Here is a 17,244-nt window from a genome sequence, read left to right as displayed (position 1 = left end):
GAAAGGCTAATTTTTCTTTGCCCTGTCGCACTAACAACACCTACTGGTTTATGATCAACTTTCTCTTTACGTGTATTCAATACCAAAGAAGTGGCTCCCGTATCTACCAAAAATTCTATTTCTTCATTCCCTAGCTTCAGTGTAACCAGGTGTTCAGCTAGGGTTGATTCCTCTGGTCTCCTTCATGCCAAGCTACTTCAAGCATTTTACCCAGATCTCTGGATTCAGGTTCTTCTAGTTTCTGAAGGTTTTTTTACTCCCCCCCCCCACCCCCCCCAATCTGGGGCTGATTGTCTTATGAATATAGAGACCAACTGAATTGCTTTTTCTGTGTTTTTCTGGGTTCAAATGAGTATATTTTCTGGTGGTCACCTTCAGTCTTTCCATAAAGGCTGAAGGGGGGGACTCCTTTAATTCTTGTCTCACTTAATAAATGGGTCAAAATTTATGGCTTTTGGCATTGCATGTCTTACTCCAAATAAAATCTGTCTCTGACATCTAGTCAACATTCCCCTGGGTCCTGGCTGATTAGGGTCCCACTCGGGATTTGTAGATGGAAAATTCTTATTCGTTGTTCTCTGTAAATTCCTGTTAGCATGTGCTCCCTGCACCTGCCTTCTGGCTGTATTCAATACTATTTTCTTGTCAGTTCCATCAAGTGAAGTATCCAGTATCACAAGTAGAGCAACACTTCAAGTTCTCACCACATTTTCCTCTTTTCAGAAACATTGCTGTAGAATCCTGTGGACATATCTCACGCTGTTTCTGCCACTCTGGATGATTCCACAGTGTAAAGAACAAATCAACATATGCCACTTCTTCCCATTTGCCTTCCCTTTTTACAAAACAACATTAATTGCAAGATGGTATGATATTGCAATGTCTCCTGTTCTGGCCATTCGTGCCCACCTTCCAATTGATACGTTGGGCACCAATGATTGCAATATTCAATTAATGGTTTCCGAGTTAGTGGGTCATCACCCCCGATGTCTTTCCAGTACTTCAAAGTACATCCCAAAGGTGTTCTCTGTGGGATAGGTTTCTTACTCAGAAATGCTCCCATCTCCCAGTCGACTAGCAGTTGTGATAGTGCACTATCACAAATAGTAGTCAGAGGGACTCCAACCCCCGTTAGAGGTCTCACTGGGAATCCGCCACTGGGATCTGTAGCCCCCTGCTAGATATCCCTGGAGACTTCAACCCCCTGTTGAAGACCCCCCTACCCTCGGGTCCCGCTCCACAGGCTTTCGCCTAGCAGAGACTTACCAACCGAGGTACCTCTTGGCCCCAACCCGGCGTGGCTTTCGCCGCGCCTTACGGGCAGGCCTGTGGGACTCAAACCCACTATCCTATCCTATGTGGGAAGCTAACGCCACATATTATTCTACCTAAGTTTCTTCGTAAACGAATGCCTTGTTTACTTCAGTCCAGGGGATCTTTCTCAGAATTCTCTGGCCTGGGGATCGGAAGCTCTCCCCAAGAATTCCTTGGGGCTGGCTGCAGGACCCACGGTCCTGCGGATCCGTCGAGATTCAAAAGCAGGTTCCCATCTGGGGTGCCAAAACTGTTACCAAAAAACACGGTAAAATCGGAAATATCTATTCAACACCAATCTAGTATTAAAGAGCAGGCGTTCTTTATTCACGGCGCCAGATGCACGGGGGATCGCTCCTCCTGGCGTGCGTACCTCACACACCTTTCCCGTAGAATTTGTAGATCAAAATTTTACGTATTCATACATATTCATTATCGTCCTGTCTACTGATCGGTACAAACTTGCTCGTTCCGTATGTAAATCGCTGCGCAGGCTCGGTGGTGGTCCGTGAGTCGGTGGTCGCGATCTCACCCTGCCAGAATTGCCTTTTACCTTCTTGGCTCTTAATCTTGGCAGTCTTGGCTAGTTTTCTCAGTCCGCTACACGAAACCGCATTTTGTCATCCTTTTCTGACAGAAGCACGTTGTCTGTTGTTCTGCTGACATTAACGATCGCCTAGGGACTAAAATGCAGATCGACAGATGCGCTGATTCGTACGCTCCATGTTCCCGTAATGGAACACCGTCTCTGGTTGGTTGATTTCATCGCTTTGGTTACACCTGTTCCTGTTGTTCAGTTTCTTCTTTTTTGGCTTTGTGTGATTCTCTCTGTGATTCTGTTTTTCTCTGCCTCGCTTTTCCCAGCTCCCCGTCCCTCACTTTGAATACCCGTTATCCTTCACCAGCTCACTCTCCCTTGGTTGCCATCCCCGTTTCTGAGTTCCTCCTGCTTTGCCACGTAGCCCGTGACTTTTTTCTTAATCTCTCTCTGTCTGCCTCAACGCTCCCGCCGCGCTTTTTAGTTCGTCTGCTCTGCTCTGTACCCTGCTACTGTTACTTGCCTGCCTGAGTTCTTCTCTGTCCAGCTCCCTTTCCCTATTCTTGAATTCCTGTTCTTCCTGCACCCGCCGCTGTTCCCTGTGATCTCCGTCTCCCTCTGTCCAGCTCCCTGTCCCTAGGTTTTAATTCCTGCCTCTGCCCGCCGTAGCCCGTCTAGATTTTTCTCTCGGCCTCTCTCTCTGTCCGGCTCCCCCTCTCTGTGTTCTAATTCCACGTTCTCTGTCACGTAGACCCGTGCTATTTGTTTGTCCTCATCTCTCTCTGTCCAGCTCCTTGCTGCTATGTTTTATTTCTTCCCTCTCTGTCTGTCTTTGTAGCCCATTGCCGTTGTGTGTTTTTTTTTTTTTTTTCCTACTTGTTTCTTCATGTGTCTCTGTCTGCCTCCCAGTGCCTGATCTTTAATTCCTCCTTCCCTGTAGGCCGCTGTTCCTTTTTTCCATTCTACATTGTGTTCTCTTTGGTCTCCTGTTCTTATTCATCGGTTCCCTCCTCGCCGCCCTGTGGCCTGTCCCCATTTTATTGTTGCGCCTCTCTCCCTCTCTCTGGCTTCTTGACCCTGTTTTGAAAATTCCTCCCTCTCTTCTCTCTTCCCTGTTGGCCGTGTGATCTTCAGCCTTTCTCCATCTCTTTCTGCCCAGCTCTCTGTGTCTATTCATTAATTCTTCCCTCTCTGCCCTGTAGCCTGTAGCTTTTGTCCTTTCTCCATCTTGCTGTCTCTGGCTTCCCCATGACCCTGTTTTAGAATTGTTTCTCTCTCCTTTCTGTACGCATTGCGATTCCTTTTGCTCCCCATCTCCCTTTGTTTTGGGTGTTTTTTTTTTGTTGTTGTTTCTCTGGCTCCCTGTCCCTAATTCTTAATTCTCTGCCTTCTCATGCTCTGTACCACGTAGCCCCATGGTTTGTTTTGTGGTGTTCCCTCCCCGGCCCCTTCCCTCCGTTGTTGGCTGTCTCGGCTCCCTGTCCCCGTGGCTTCATTCTTCCCTTTCTGCCCTGTTCTTGTCGCTTGTCTTGTCTGTCTCCATCGCGCTCGGTCCAGCTTCCTGCCCCTATTCTTCTTTCCTCCCTCGCTGTCGTGCTGCCTGCCCCAGGTTCTTTGTGCGTCTCCAGCCTGCTCCTCTTCCTTCTTTGTTGGTCTGTGTCCTGCTCTTCCCTCTTTCTGCTGCCTCTCTTCCCCTCTCTCTGCTGCTTGTATCTCCACCTCCGTCAGGCTCCCTGTCCTTCTCTGGCCGTCCTGTTCCCTGCCTCGTGCCTTCTCACTACACGCACACACGCCCCCCTGCCCCCGTCCAGCTGGCTGCTGCTCTTCTCTTCTCTTCTCTCTTCCTACTGTCCTGTGCCCTGCTCCTCACCTTTGGTGGCCTCCCCCTCTGCCCAGCAGCCCGTCGCTCCAGTAGCCAGGCGACGGACGGTCCCTTTCCTGCCAAACGCGGACAAGGGCGTGCCGTGGTTTAGCCCCAGCTGGCAACTCTGCACCAGGGAGCTGCTTGCTCGCTCCACCCTCAGTGGGCTGGGGGAGAGAGCTGGAAGGGTAAAAGTGAGAAAAATCATGGGTTGAGATCAAGACTGTTTAATAGGTAAAGCAAAAGCTGTGCGTGGAAGCAAAGCAAGGAATTAATTCACTCCTCCTTTTCGGCGGGCAGGTGTTGAGCCACCTCTGGGAAAGCAGGGCTCTGTCATGTGTCATGGTTACTTAGGGAGAGAAATGCCGTAGCCCCCCCCCCCCCCCCCAAGGACTCCCCCTTCTTCCCCCAGCTGCGTGTGCTGAGCATGATGTCAAATGGTATGGAATATCCCTTTGGTCAGTTAGCTGGGAAAGCTTTCCCAGCTGTCCCAGCCTACTTGCTGGTGGGGCACTGAGAGAACCAGAAGAGGCCCTGACTGTGGAAGCAGTGCTCAGCAAGAACCAAAACATCTCTACATTATTAACGGTGTTTTGAGCATAAATCCAAAACGTATCCCTTCCTAGCTACTGTGGAGAAAATGAGCACTATCCCAGCCACCACCAGCTCCGTGCGGCTGCGGCAACGGCGGCCGAGGTGGCCTTGGGGCAGGGGGAGCGTTGGGGACCCTGAGCCACGAATCGCTCCTGGGACTTGTTACGTGCGCGCCTGCACCAACACCTGCCCTCTCCTTTGGCCTGAGGGCTGCGTTTGCGCTCCCTTGGCGTGGGGCAAGGGGCTGTGATGGAGCCCGGGGGAGGAGGTGGTGCACTGTGGGGGTGAGGGGAGGGGGCCCCCCGTTGCTGCTGCGCCTCAGCTGTGGGCGGGGTCTGGCTGGAGGAGCCCCAGGTGCGGGCAGTGGGGCTGGCGGTGCCGGCTCCTCCCTGGAAAAGGGGTGGTGCCCTGCTCCGGGGGGCCAGTGCGAGCCGAGGGCGGGGCGGAGCGGAGCTGTGGCCGAGCGTCAGCGGGCTGCGAGTGTAGCGAGGGAGGAGGTGAGCGGGGGCTGGGTGGGGGGCCGCTGCGTGCCGGGTCAAGCCCCGAGGAGGGCTGCGGCGGGGCAGCGGCGGGTCGGAGCGGGCGGTGGGGAGAGCGAGGCTGTGCTGAGGGCTCGGTGGGGCTTCCGGGTGCATCGGCGGGAGGGGCGGTGCCCCGCAGGGTGAGAGAGCGGGGAGGGCGGGCTCGCGGCGTGGCGGGAGCTGTGGTGGTGCGTGTGGCGGCTGGGCGGGCGGCCATGTTGTGGCGCAGAGCGTGCCGGGAGCTGTAGTCCTTGTGGCGGGGGGCTGCCGGGCGGCCGTGTTGTGGCGCAGAGCATGGCGGGAGCTGTAGTCCTTGTGGCGGGGGGCTGCCGGGCGGCCGTGTTGTGGCGCAGAGCATGCCGGGAGCTGTAGTCCTTGTGGCGGGGGGCTGCCGGGCGGCCCCGTTGTGGCGCAGAGCATGGCGGGAGCTGTAGTCCTTGTGGCGGGGGGCTGCCGGGCGGCCGTGTTGTGGCGCAGAGCATGGCGGGAGCTGTAGTCCTTGTGGCGGCTGGGCGGGCGGCCATGTTGTGGCGCAGAGCATGGCGGGAGCTGTAGTCCTTGTGGCGGGGGGCTGCCGGGCGGCCGTGTTGTGGCGCAGAGCATGGCGGGAGCTGTAGTCCTTGTGGCGGGGGGCTGCCGGGCGGCCGTGTTGTGGCGCAGAGCATGCCGGGAGCTGTAGTCCTTGTGGCGGGGGGCTGCCGGGCGGCCGTGTTGTGGCGCAGAGCATGGCGGGAGCTGTAGTCCTTGTGGCGGGGGGCTGCCGGGCGGCCGTGTTGTGGCGCAGAGCATGCCGGGAGCTGTAGTCCTTGTGGCGGGGGGCTGCCGGGCGGCCGTGTTGTGGCGCAGAGCATGGCGGGAGCTGTAGTCCTTGTGGCGGGGGGCTGCCGGGCGGCCGTGTTGTGGCGCAGAGCATGCCGGGAGCTGTAGTCCTTGCGGCGGGGGGCTGCCGGGCGGCCGTGTTGTGGCGCAGAGCGTGCCGGGAGCTGTAGTCCTGGCGCAGTGGCTGCCGGCCCTGTCACGTGGCTCGCCGGGGCGCGGCGGGAGGCGCGGTGTTCCGGCGCTCGGGTGCCGGGCGGCCGTGCCGCGTACGGTACGCGCGGTGTATTTTTGGGGTTGGATTCGTGTTGATTTCTGGGGGCTTCCAGGTGCGGCCGCTCCCCGAGAAGCGGTGAGTTCCCCGGGAGCTGACAGAAGGGAAGAGGGAAAGGAGGAGGACCTTTTCCCCCTGCCCAGGGCGCAGATGATGGCCGCCGCCTCCCCGGCTCACCGGAGCTCCCGCTCAGCCTCCCCTGGCCCCCCCTTGCCCCGTGCGCCTGCCCCCAGCCCCGGCACCTCCCCGTAAGCGTGCTGCGTAGCCCTTGGCCGCCCCCAGGCCCTGTCGTGAAGGCAGCGAGCCGGCCCTCGAGCGCACTGGATTCCCCCTCGGCGCAGGGGCCCTTAGCAGTAGCGCGGGGAAGGGGCGGTGTGTCCAGAAGCCCCTGCGCAAGGAGGGGCTTTGGCCAGGGTCGATCGACGGTAATGACGGTCGCTGTTTCTTCTTTCCCTCTCGCAGAGACCGTGCTGAGGACGTGGTTGTCTGTCCTTCCCCCGGGGATGCCGTTGACTGCAGCCGTCTCAGGCTTGCGTGGCTTCTCTCTGCCCGGCGTTGCCATCCTCGCAGCGCGGGGGCGAAAAGGGACACACAGAGCCCTTCCCGGCTGTGGACAGGAGCTGCCTCGGCTGAAGCTGGAGACGCCAACGAAAGGTAAAGCAGAAGAAACTGAAGGCGCTCTGGCTGCCAGCTGCCTTCCTGCCGCAGGCAAGAGAGAGCCTGTCCCTGCAGGTGAGGGAGGGAGGATCCCCCTTCGTAGCCCGCAGCGGGCCAGGCCACCAACGTGCACCGCAGGGTCTGTACGCGTAACCGGGAGTTGGGTACGGGCGTGTAGTGCACGAGCGAGCTAGGCTACGTGCCTAGGAAGCCTCATCTCGTAAGAGCGGTAAGACACCCATGTATCCTCTTTAGGTGGAGGACGGCCTAGAGTCTGGAGCTGCAGAAGAGGCAGGGCGGAGAGGAGGGGAAAGAAGCATCTGAACGGCTAAATTGTGCCAGCAGCGCTGAGAGCGAGAGTCGCGGTGAGTCCTGGGCCACTGGGGCCCCGTTGCCTCTCTTGTGCGTCCTGGGCCCTCCCTGTCTCTCCCCCCTGGCCCCCTCTCTTTCCTTACCTGCTGCAAAATTTTTTTTTTTTTTTTTTTGGCGCCCCCCCGCCCCTTCTTTCTCCATCTCGCTCTGAGTGGCTCCCTGCCTCCCCGTCTTTTCAGGCCTCCCTCTCTCTGTCCTCTAGCCTGTGGCTACTTTTTCTTTCTCCGCCTCTCTCTGCCTGGCTCTGGCTCCGTTTTTATTTTTTTATTCCTCCTGCTCTGTTCTGTAGCCTGTCGGTATTTTGTCTTTCTCTGGCCCTCTTGGTCTGACTCCGTGTGTTACCGAAAAACGCGGTAAAATCGGAAACAACTCCTCAACGCCGATTTAGTATTAAAGAGCAGGCGTTCTTTATTCACGGCGCCAGATGCACGGGGGATCGCTTCTCCTGGCGTGCGTACCTCACACACCTTTCCCGTAGAATTTGTAGATCAAAATTTTACGTATTCATACATATTCATTATCGTCCTGTCTACTGATCGGTACAAACTGGCTCGTTCCGTATGTAAATCACTGCGCAGGCTCGGTGGTGGTCCGTGAGTCGGTGGTCGCGATCTCCCCCTGCCAGAATTGCCTTTTACCTTCTTGGCTCTTAATCTTGGCAGTCTTGGCTAGTTTTCTCAGTCCGCTACACGAAACCGCGTTTTGTCATCCGTTTCTGACAGAAGCACGTTGTCTGTTGTTCTGCTGACATTAACGATCGCCTAGGGACTAAAATGCAGATCGACAGATGCGCTGATTCGTACGCTCCATGTTCCCGTAATGGAACACCGTCTCTGGTTGGTTGATTTCATCGCTTTGGTTACACCTGTTCCTGTTGTTCAGTTTCTTCTTTTTTGGCTTTGTGTGATTCTCTCTGTGATTCTGTTTTTCTCTGCCTCGCTTTTCCCAGCTCCCCGTCCCTCACTTTGAATACCCGTTATCCTTCACCAGCTCACTCTCCCTTGGTTGCCATCCCCGTTTCTGAGTTCCTCCTGCTTTGCCACGTAGCCCGTGACTTTTTTCTTAATCTCTCTCTGTCTGCCTCAACGCTCCCGCCGCGCTTTTTAGTTCGTCTGCTCTGCTCTGTACCCTGCTACTGTTACTTGCCTGCCTGAGTTCTTCTCTGTCCAGCTCCCTTTCCCTATTCTTGAATTCCTGTTCTTCCTGCACCCGCCGCTGTTCCCTGTGATCTCCGTCTCCCTCTGTCCAGCTCCCTGTCCCTAGGTTTTAATTCCTGCCTCTGCCCGCCGTAGCCCGTCTAGATTTTTCTCTCGGCCTCTCTCTCTGTCCGGCTCCCCCTCTCTGTGTTCTAATTCCACGTTCTCTGTCACGTAGACCCGTGCTGTTTGTTTGTCCTCATCTCTCTCTGTCCAGCTCCTTGCTGCTATGTTTTATTTCTTCCCTCTCTGTCTGTCTTTGTAGCCCATTGCCGTTGTGTGTTTTTTTTTTTTTTTTTTTTTCCTACTTGTTTCTTCATGTGTCTCTGTCTGCCTCCCAGTGCCTGATCTTTAATTCCTCCTTCCCTGTAGGCCGCTGTTCCTTTTTTCCATTCTACATTGTGTTCTCTTTGGTCTCCTGTTCTTATTCATCGATTCCCTCCTCGCCGCCCTGTGGCTTGTCCCCATTTTATTGTTGCGCCTCTCTCCCTCTCTCTGGCTTCTTGACCCTGTTTTGAAAATTCCTCCCTCTCTTCTCTCTTCCCTGTTGGCCGTGTGATCTTCAGCCTTTCTCCATCTCTTTCTGCCCAGCTCTCTGTGTCTATTCATTAATTCTTCCCTCTCTGCCCTGTAGCCTGTAGCTTTTGTCCTTTCTCCATCTTGCTGTCTCTGGCTTCCCCATGACCCTGTTTTAGAATTGTTTCTCTCTCCTTTCTGTGCACATTGCGATTCCTTTTGCTCCCCATCTCCCTTTGTTTTGGGTGTTTTTTTTTGTTGTTGTTTCTCTGGCTCCCTGTCCCTAATTCTTAATTCTCTGCCTTCTCATGCTCTGTACCACGTAGCCCCATGGTTTGTTTTGTGGTGTTCCCTCCCCGGCCCCTTCCCTCCGTTGTTGGCTGTCTCGGCTCCCTGTCCCCGTGGCTTCATTCTTCCCTTTCTGCCCTGTTCTTGTCGCTTGTCTTGTCTGTCTCCATCGCGCTCGGTCCAGCTTCCTGCCCCTATTCTTCTTTCCTCCCTCGCTGTCGTGCTGCCTGCCCCAGGTTCTTTGTGCGTCTCCAGCCTGCTCCTCTTCCTTCTTTGTTGGTCTGTGTCCTGCTCTTCCCCCCTCTTTCTGCTGCCTCTCTTCCCCTCTCTCTGCTGCTTGTATCTCCACCTCCGTCAGGCTCCCTGTCCTTCTCTGGCCGTCCTGTTCCCTGCCTCGTGCCTTCTCACTACACGCACACACGCCCCCCCCGCCCCGTTCAGCTGGATGCTGCTTTTCTCTCCTCCTACTGTCCTGTGCTCGCCCTGGGCCCTGCTATCTTCCTCCTTTTCTTGCTTCTCGTCCTCATGTGCCCACCCTTGGGCTCCTCCTTGTCCTCATCGGCCCACCCTCTGGCCCCTCCCCCTCCTCCTCAGCCCACCCTCAGGCCTGCTCTTGGGCCCTCTATCTTCCTCCTCGGGCCCCTCCTCCTCTTCCTCTGCCTGCCCTTGTGCACCTGCTCGTTGTCCTCCTCCTCCTCCTCCTCTGGCCCTCCCTTTGGTCTGACCTGTGCAGTGTGATAGAGCAGAGCTGAGTAGAGCACACTAAGGCAGCAGGTCCCTGTGCAGGATTAAAGGGAAGATGCCACTGAAGGGTATTTGAGGAGCATTTCAGGTGAGCTGGGTTGCAGTGAGGAGGAGCATGGGGCTGGTGACTTCCTGCAAGGAGAGCGGTGATTTTGTGTCTTACGGTATCTCTAGGGGCTGCAAGTGATGACGACTGTCTCAGTCTGGAAGGGGCATAGAGCAGCTGAGCGGAACCCCGGGCTACATGTGAGGTGGGGATGATATGGGAAAGGTCCGTGTTGACTGATGTGTTGCTGACTGACAGCACTGTTTGTTGTCTGTGGGTTGGGAGTTTGGTTTTTTTTTTTTTCTGAGAGTGAAGAGGCACCTGGCAACTGCAGGATTGATCTAGTGGGCTGCTGGTGTTTTTCTTGTTGAGGATGGATTGAGTGTCCAGGCCCTCTAAAAGCAGTGGTGGCCTTTTCTGGACTTGCTGTAGAGTAAGGAGGGGAATGCTGTGGGAAGTGTCTGTGATGTGATGCTGATCGACAGCACTCTCCAGCCTTTTTTTTGGTTGTGTGTGGGGTTTTTTTTTTGGATGATGAGGAGGCATCTGGGAACTGCAGGACAAATCCAGTGGTCTGACTGTGCTCTTCCTTCTTGAGGATGGATTGAGCTTCCTGGCCCTCTGAAAGCTAAGTTGAGGCAGGGGTGCTGGGGAAGGGGTCGGGGTAGGGTGGGGACAGGGTTGGCCACGGCAGGAAGGGGTTTTAAAGGTACCCTAGGGGCGAGGGCTGTCCAGGAAGCAGTCCCCTTTGGGCAGGTAAGGGGAGCGAGTTCCTCTTCAGCATGGTGCTAGTTTGTGCTGGGCAGGGCTGTTCTGGGCTGCATGTGTTGTGTAGTTTGTGTGGTGTGTGTTCGGCGTCTTAGACCTTTCTCAGGTCACGATGTTCTCTTTACTCTCAGGAGCACAGCACTATCCCGAGGGGCTGGCAAGGTTCTAATTGTGGGGCTGGCGCCCTTTGGGTGCTTCTTTTTTTGCGTGTTACAGTTTAAAGTGTGGATCGCTCTGTTGTTTGAGGAGTTTCTGGGCAGTTGTTGTCTGCGACATCGTTCCCAGATGCGTGAACAGCTCTGCTCTGTCGCTGTCCATTTTCAAGGAGTGTAATTTCTTCCCTGCATCCTTACGTTCTTAGGTCTTGTAGCCGGGCTTCTTCTGCACCCTTCGTCTCAGTTTTGAGAGGAACTTCTTGTCACGGGCCCTGACGCTCTTCTAATCTTTTTGGATCGCGTTAGGGCCTCCTTGCGTCACTGTCAGGGTTCCGCAGGTCTTGTTGCTGGACGAGCTCTTCCGTCCAGTTGTCTCTCTGTTTGCCGAGAGTGTTCTCTCGTCTCGGAGGCGCGCAGTTTGTAGCGTTTCTCATAGCGTTGGTGTGTGCGTTTGAGTTTGTCTCGGACCGCCTTGCTGGCCCTGTAGAGTCGGGTAGGTGGCACAGCGATGAGAGGTTAGGGTTCATCTGTTGCTGTGCCAAGGCTGTTGGGGGAAAGGTTGTACCGTCATCTCGGATTGAGTGGCCCTCCTCAGCGGGCGAGGACCGTAATCACCGTGACATTTTGTGGGCTCGGAGGCCGTGACCGTAGCTATCTGGGAGAGGCGGCTAGAGTTCAGCTGAGCAGATTACCTCTGCAGGGTGTTCAAGCTTGTACGTGCGTAGGGCTTCATGTTTGAAGTCATATGTTTGTTTTGATGGCAGGTTATAGTCGGTCTTCAGGAACCGTTAAGGTACTGCTGTGCAACCAGGCGACTTGTTTGGTATTGGTTTTGGAGATGCCGAGGGACGAGTCGTGCAGGGCGACGGAGGGGAACTGAGGGGACCGATGTAAGCGGGTGAGGTGGTGCGTGGTGTATATAGAGGGAAGATGTGACCGATGGCTCTATGACTCCGTTGCTCCTTGCGTTTGTCTTTTGGTTTGGGTTTGAAGTAGCGTAGCAATGAGCAAAGGAGGCAAGTCGAGCAAGGCGAGTGGTGATTGGTGGGCTGAAGTAGCAGCTCTTTTCTGAGGTGTTGTGTTGCTGGGGAAGTTATAAGCAATGCGTGTTGTTTGGGTGTTACAGACGGCGGGCGAGCTGGACACGGCACCTGGAAGTGGCGTAGGCTGGGAGGGAGGCTGTCGAGGGAAAGGGGTGCGAGACGGGGATCGGTGCGGGCAGGCTGTGGCATCGGGCAGCATCTCGGGAGGTGCCTTTTCACTTGGCTTTTTGCAGGTGCCGCTGGCAGGCTCGGAGCGGTGCTGCCGCGTGCCTATGAGAGGTCTGAGAAGGTGGGGCAGCGGCCAGCATCTGAGACCAGAGAATGCTGTGGTCCGTCGTCGAGCTCTTCAGTTCTGTAGGTAACACGTGGGCCGTCTTTGGAACGGCGTATGAGCATTAGAAGCGAGCTGGGTAGTAACGAGGAAGTCACGGGGCGGTGATTTCTCACGAGCGTAACGGTAGTTTACTGTGTGTTGATACATTTGGTGCCACAAGCGATGACGGAAGCGGGGTGTGATGCTGGAACCTGTGCAGAGCAGGTGAGCCGATGGGCATGTTCCTTTTGATGAGGGGGGTGCTCTGGAAGAGAGCTGTGTTGACCCGTGTGATACTTATTGCTGGCTCTGGTGTTTTTTTCTTTTTTACATGATGAAGAGGCACCTGGACACTGCGAGATTATCCTGGTTAGCTGGTGTGTTTCTTGTTGTGAAAGGATTCATAATCTGGCCCATCTGAAAGCCCCACAGTGTGACTTTTGTTAGGAAGAGATCTTGAAAAATTGAGATATTTCTTATTCAGTGAGGTTGCATTCTATGAACTTGCCATCAGAGTGCATCTTAGAGACAATGTCTTTGTCAGTAGAACTCATCAGCACAAGACTTGCGAAGTACTGCTTTTTTTTCTAAGATGAAAAAATCAATGGTCCTTGCGGAGATCCAAGCACAGCACATACTCCAAATGTTGATGGCATTGGTAGTGCTTGGGTTCTCAGTTGTAACAGTCGAGATCCCATAAAAATACGGTTCCCCTGCATGCTTCGGTACAGCCAAACGCATTAGCATATCTGCCGGTCCTTCTTGGTAGCCCCATGTATTGCAACACTGGGGATTTGATTTGTGTGGTTTTTTGTTGTGGTATTATTTTTTTCCGCAAAAAAGTAAAACTGTATTGGGGATCTCTTCACTCACCGATTCCTCTGTCATAAATGAAAGTTTAAAAAAAGCTAACATCGTCTGATTAACAATGTGACTTGCGCTGTTTCAGCTGTAACTGCCGAGCAGATGTAGCGTACGATTTGTTAGGTGTAATTAAGCAGGTAGGTATTTGTTGTAAATATTTAACGAGGGGCGACTGAATGTTGGGGTGGGGGCGGTTTTTTCCCACCAGTATTTTGAGGGAGCGCTCTTAAGTATTTTATTTCAGTCTCGCTTTGGATGCGCGTTTCCCTGGCAGTTCAGCAGCATCTCTCGGGCGGGGCAGCTGGGCGGACGTCCCTCCCGACTCCATAACACGCCAAAACCCCCCAGTCACGTTGCTGCTGTGTATTTTGGAGATAGATAATCTTATGGCGGGTGTGAACGGCTGTGTGAGTTAAATGAACGCAGAAGGAAAATGGAAAGCTTTCAGAGCCTAGACGCTCATATTGGATGTGCGTAAACACGCGCCCGCCTTCTCAGCACAAAGTGAATTACTGAGATTTATTCTTAATTTTTTACGTTACTCTTTCAAGTTTGACGCTTCGCTTCAGGCTTCATGGAGCCAGGCAGCAAGACGTGCGGCGGCAGGGCGAGGGCTGTAGCTGCTGCGGCGGATCTGTAAGCGGAGGTTCCGGTTACGGTACAACTTTGCCCCACAGCCTCACGGGGTTATCTCCCCGCAGCGGTGCCGTAAGGAAGGGATGAGACGTTTTCCAGCACCAGCCAGAGCGTTCAGTGTTACGCGAAGAATCTGTTCAAAATGGTATCGGTTAGTCTTAATACCGTTTTCAAGTGTTCCAGTCCCTCTAGCTTTTAAAGGAGGTGTTGTGTTTTGACATGACCCGTTTGCCCAGAATCTTGCTGCGGCTCAATTTCCTTCCTATCCCTTATGTTGACTGAGCTCCTCCATTTTCTTCTGTGCTATTTTATTCACGTGCTGAAATATAGTTTGGGATTTCTGTTTTTCAGATGTCTTCTCAGTGTCTCGTGATGCTCAAGAGATGCCCCCCGGCCCGGGTTTGCCTGCCGGTCGTTAAGCGTGGTGAAGGTAAGGGGCCATCCCTCTGCCTGGGGGCTCCCGGCTCTGTCTCCAGCGGGTGCCCCGCAGGTGCGGCCGCGAGGGCTGCCTGGTGGGGAGAGTCGGGGCCCCCAGGGACCGGGGCTGTTTGTCGCCCCGGGGAGCCCGTCCCAGCGCGGGAACATGTCCGAGCAGAGCCCGAGAGAGACGTGACACCGTCCTCTGGCACGCTCCCGCTCCGCCGTGGGGCGGCCGCTAGCCTGCGGACAGGGGCTGGGGGGGCTGCCCCACCTTTTAGATTTTAGCAGAGCTCCCCTTTTTTTGGGGAGTGGGTGTGTGTACCTTTGCAAATGACACTCTTAATGAGCTGCAGGTTGGAGGGGACCTCAGGGATCACCTAGTCCAACCTTACTATAATAAAATAGGGGGAGTCCTGGGTGGGTGATGATGTCATGCAGGGCACCCCAGTGTCACTGGGGGAGCTGATAATGCATCAGAGGAGCAGGTCAGTGTGTGTGTGGGTCATCTAGGGGTTCCCCCCCTCAAAAAGGGGGGTTGCAGCCCAAAAACGCCTGAAAATTCAGGGGTCTATTAAGAAAAATATTTTAAGCCAACGTGGGTGTGAGGCACTGAATTAGAGAAAACCTCTTATTTTATATATATTGAAAAGTATTATTACTTTATAGATGTATAAATGGATTTTAGGATAGAAAGAATTCTACATTGAGATACAGGATTTTAAAATACAAAAGTAACTCGCCTGTCTACATATATTTAAAATAAAAAATAAAGGAGTTTAAAATGAAGAAAAAGGATTTATGAAGGAATTAAAAATAGAAGGAAGTCTGACTAGAGTGAGCATCTACACTTACTGTGTGTTACATAGTCTAAGTAGATGTCTAATCTAAATATAGATTATATATATAGTGAAATAAATAAGTCTAAATACATGTAATTGTAAGTAGATGTCTAAATAGAGAAGTTGAAAAAGATGAAAGTGTCAGAAAAGTATAAGTAAGCAGATAGCTAGTCTAAATAGGTGTTCTATATATGTATTGATATGTAAGCCTAAACAGGTATGTGTAAATAGCTATTCTGTGTAAGTGTAAATATAGCCAAGAGTAAACATATCTAAATAGATATGTGTAAAATATATGTATTCCATAAGCATATGGATGTGTAAGTAGACACATAAGTGTAAATGTCTATGCTATTTAAGGTTTTTAAAATGCAAAGAAACCCTATTTATACACAGGATTTATAAATTTGACAACCCCCCTCAACTCCCCCCATCAAGTGAAGATACAAATGCGCTTTCAAATGTTGCCCCTCTCGCCTTCTCCTTTTCCTATCCCAGTGTGGGCCTGATTCCCCCAAATGGGGATTTTCCCCTATGGGGCCGCATATGCGGAGTGGGAGCTGCTGCCAGGGCACAAAAGAACCCCAAACCTTTCGAGTCTGGGTCTGCAGTGGTGGGGGGTGGTGGAACCAAAGCAAAGAGAAAAACACTAAACAAAAACCCAAACAGTTTTGGGGGAAAGAAAACTGGAAGAGTCAACTCCAGGTGGATTTGTGCAGCTGGAAAGCAAGAAAATGGCTGGGGGGTATGAAAGGGGGAAGGGGCTCTTAAGATGCAAAACCAGAAGTTAACTGTTCTATCTCTGAATGCTTATCCAGCTGAAAGTTAATTGTTGCGGAACGCTTATCTAGCCGCTGTGTAAAATAATTAGCAAGGAGGCCTGGAATCCACTTGCGAAGGACAAATTCCTGACAAGGATAGAAAATTGTCTAAAGAACCAGGTAAAACAGTAGTTTGGACAAGTGTCAAGAGATAACTGAGTCTGCGCAAAACCAAAAGGTTACTAGCGGTGATGAAGAGGAGCCAGCAGCCTTCATCTTTACTACCCCCGATCACCACCACGAGGAGGCACTGTGCAAGCTCAGTTGGGAAAGATTTATGGAAACTACTTTTTTGGCTAATTTTAATACGACGTGGGGAAAGGTCATGCATATCTATAGGCGTATTGGGAAATTGTATGTATCTGTAATGCTTTACTATAGAAATGGAAGACAAACTATCACACAGGCATGCATGATTTGGTGGGACTACCCCCCGTGCTGAATAAACATACCTACTTCACAATCTTACAGATTGTGGAGTCCGCTTTCCGCACATCAGGTAGGTGGGCTGGGGAGTGACAAAACACACACCACAAAAAAAACCTACAAAAAACTCCAAATGAAGAAACCCACAGAACAAACTGAAAATCACCAATTTTTGTGGTTCAAAAACACCCCCCGCCCCCCCACTTTATACAGTATTTTTGAAGAACAACCCCAAGTTTTATATTATGGGGAAAAAAAAAAAGGACCCAACCCACAAATCCCCAAGAAACCCAGCAAAATGGAAAACAACACAACCCAAAGATAACATAAAAACCCAACACCCCAAAGCAATAATTGACCAACCCAACCCTATAAAGAAAAAAACACCATGAAAATCCTAATTTGGAGATTACTAGGTGTGAAACACCTGCATTTGGAAGGGCATTTCTGGGGCTTGTCTGGAACGGGTTTTCTGCAGTGCGTCAGTTATCTGGAGCGGATCATCTGCTGCAGGTTATCCCAGGTGAGTTGCCCGTTGTGGATTATCCTGGGGGGACCCCCCTGGTGTCAGTCATCCCCATGCACGTTCCCCATGGCATGTCTGCCCAGACATGCCCCTGTCCGGCAGTGTCCGCCTCCTCCCCCGCCCTCCCTCTGCGTGTGTCTGTGCCCTCCCAGACGCTGTCCCCTGAGATGGCCCCCCTGCATGACTTTTTTTCCCCGGTGACATTCCTCCCCCCAGCTTCCCCTGGCCTCCTGTTCTGTGCTCGCTGAAGCCTCGTGCTTACGCAGGATGAGCAGTGGCGAGGCGAGGCGCTGCCAAGCCAACGAAGCCCAAGGCTCAGCAGCGCACAACTCCTTTGCAGGTCAGCCGCTGGCATCTGGTCTGCCTGGCTGCCCTGTGCCCCGACGCACAGCTGCCCCCCTCACCCCGGGCAGCCTGCCTTCAGAGGGGCAGCTGTGTTCCCCTGATGGATTTTCTTCTTTAACCCTCCAGGACGTGTTGACTTGCTGCTCTCCCTGTCCCAGCCCTGATGCCGCAGGCCTACAGCAACTGATGGGGCTTACTCCGGGGGGGGTGTGGGGGTGGGAAAGGGGACCTTTTTCCCCAGGTGGTTTGTGCTGCTTCTCCTCCCTCGGGCGTGGGGTGGGGGCGAGTGGGGCAGAAGGGAGGACAGTGCGCATGCGCAGTGGCGCCTTTGCTGCTCTCTGCTGCCACCGT

General features: G+C 53.3%; 1 long non-coding RNA gene across 4 annotated transcripts in view; it reads left to right on the top strand.

Annotated features, from left to right (window-relative positions):
* LOC135314221 (uncharacterized) overlaps positions 1–17,244 on the top strand; it is a 108,001-nt gene that overhangs the window by 13,855 nt on the left and 76,902 nt on the right. For all 4 annotated transcript variants that reach the window (XR_010373664.1, XR_010373665.1, XR_010373666.1 and 1 more), the window contains exons 5-6: positions 6,381–6,572; positions 6,831–6,940. This is a non-coding gene — a long non-coding RNA (uncharacterized LOC135314221). The remainder of the gene's footprint in view (positions 1–6,380; positions 6,573–6,830; positions 6,941–17,244) is intronic.

This window comes from Phalacrocorax carbo, chromosome 7, assembly GCF_963921805.1.
Source record: "Phalacrocorax carbo chromosome 7, bPhaCar2.1, whole genome shotgun sequence".
NCBI classification, from domain to species: Eukaryota; Metazoa; Chordata; class Aves; order Suliformes; family Phalacrocoracidae; genus Phalacrocorax; species Phalacrocorax carbo.
The sequence above is the reverse complement of the archived record's forward strand: the minus strand, read 5'-3'. Positions and strand labels throughout refer to the sequence as shown.